Below are 2,500 nucleotides of genomic sequence, written 5' to 3' on the forward strand. Positions count from 1 at the left end.
TAGGATTTGTGTTATTTTGGTTTCTAATAACCATTTCATATCTGTTTCGCTCGATTTCTCTCGCATCTTTTAAATCTCGTCTCAAAACTCACCTTTTCCCTCAGCAATACGTTCAAATGTGGCAGGTCCACTACCTTTTCGTTAGCTGTGCTTGACTATGTAATGTATACATATGTATGTGTACATAACTACATGCATGTATATGAATGTGTATTGTGTGTGCGTGTGTTTATGTAAGTTTGTGCCTTGCCTATGTGTGCGTATGTGTTAGGGTAGCTGTTAGATATACATGTATGTTAAAATGTATGTATGCAGTGTGTGTGTGTGTGTGTGTGTGTGTGTGTGCGTGCGTGCGTGCGTGTGTGTGTGTGTGTGTGTGTGTGTGTGTGTGTGTGTGTAGTCACATTTTGGTGTGTGTATGTAACATAGATATAATGTTTAATGTTAACAAAAGCGTTTTTTTTAAAGCACCTAGAGCAGATTTCTGCATAGTGTGCTATATAAGTATCCATTATTATTTATTCATTTCAGATGCATTGCAATCTCACAAAAAGACTCCGACTGATGTTTTCGAGACATTTTACAATATATAATCATGTCCATTAAGACACACACACACACACACACACACACACACACACACACACACACACACACACACACACACACACACACACACACACACACACACACAAAAAAAAAAACCAGGTTCACACACCATTTGTTGCAGTCATTTCTTTACTGGTTTGGCAAGTCGTGATAACATGCAAAGAATCTGAACAATTATTTTCAACAACAAAAATATTACACGTTGAAGCTGATGAATCCCACTAAGTGACCCCGATTGGCAACCAGTTCTGCAGGTGCCGGACTCACCCATAATTATGTCTATATTGACATCAGCCCCATTCACATGTAATACGCGGCTTCTGTTCAAACGTGTGTGTGTGTGTGTGTGTGTGTGTGTGTGTGAAAGTGAGAGAGGGAGTGTGTGTGTGTGTGTGTGTGTGTGTGTGTGTGTGTGTGTGTGTGTGTGTGTGTGTGTGTGTGTGTGTGTGTGTGTGTGTGTGTGTGTGCGTGCATGTGTGAGTACGCATAAGTTTTTATATCGATATGCACTTGTATGTATCCTATTTTCTACTGTATCTGTATTTGTGTATGATTTTCGATTTATGTTCGTACCTTGTTATGTACTATCCACCCCCCACCCCCCAACATTCCTTGTGACCCCGGTACACTTGGTAATAAAGACATATTCTATTCTATTCTATTCTATTCTATTCTAATGATAGCAAAACGTACCTGGCATCGTTCCTCATTTTTTACACCCACGTGTTTTTCTCACCCTTCGGCTGCCTCCCCCACTCACACCCCCCCAACCCCCCCGCCGCCGCCCCCGTGCCCCCCCCACCCCCACCCCCACCCCCCCCGCCCCACACCCCCTCCGAACCAGCCTCGCCCCTGCACACCACATGTTTTGTTATTACAACACGGTTTGAAAATGCTAACTTTTGTTGTTGTTGTTTTTGATTCTTTTTTTTTTTTTTAGGGGCAGAAAAAGCCACGTCCGCATTTTTTTTTTTTTTTTCATCACCATTTTCATCTATACTTATCATTCGCATTCTTACGTCACTGGCAAAAAAGATAGTTTCCTTTTCGGGGCAGAAAGTTTTCACACACACACACACACACACACACACACACACACACACACACACACACACACACACACATACACACACACACACACACATACGCACGCACGCACGCTCGCTCCCACGCACGCACACACACACACACACACACACACACACACCACATACACACACACACACACACACACACACACACACACACACACACACACACACACACATTCACGCGCACTAGATGTAGCTGTGTTGGCAGTTTCCGCATTCATTGCTCTGCCACCTGATTGTTTGGTTTTGTGTGTGCGTGTGCGTGTGTGTGTGTGCGTGTGTGTGCGTGCGTGGGAGCGAGCGTGCGTGCGTGCGTCCGTGCGTGTGTGTGTGTGTGTTTGTGTGTGTGTGTTTGCTTGTTTTTGGTTTTTTGTCTACTTCAATTTCTGCTCTGAAACAATTATGCACGTATACCTATGGTAGGCTCTCAAGTCCGTGACCATCGAGTAGGTCAGACATGATTATAATTATTTGTATTTGTATTTCTTTTTATCACAACAGATTTCTCTGTGTGAAATTCGGGCTGCTCTCCCCAGGGAGAGGGCGTCGCTACACTACAGCGCCACCCATTTTTTAAAAAAATTTTCCTGCGTGCAGTTTTATTTGTTTTTCCTATCGAAGTGGATTTTTCTACAGAATTTTGCCAGGAACAACCCTTTTGTTGCCGTGGGTTCTTTTACGTGCGCTAAGTGTATGCTACTCACGGGACCGGTTTATCGTCTCAAACGAATGACTAGCGTCCAGACCACCACTCAAGGTCTAGTGGAGGGGGAGAAAATATCTGCGGCCGAGACGTGATT

This window comes from Babylonia areolata, chromosome 21 (genome assembly GCF_041734735.1).
Source record: "Babylonia areolata isolate BAREFJ2019XMU chromosome 21, ASM4173473v1, whole genome shotgun sequence".
NCBI classification, from domain to species: domain Eukaryota; kingdom Metazoa; phylum Mollusca; class Gastropoda; order Neogastropoda; family Buccinidae; genus Babylonia; species Babylonia areolata.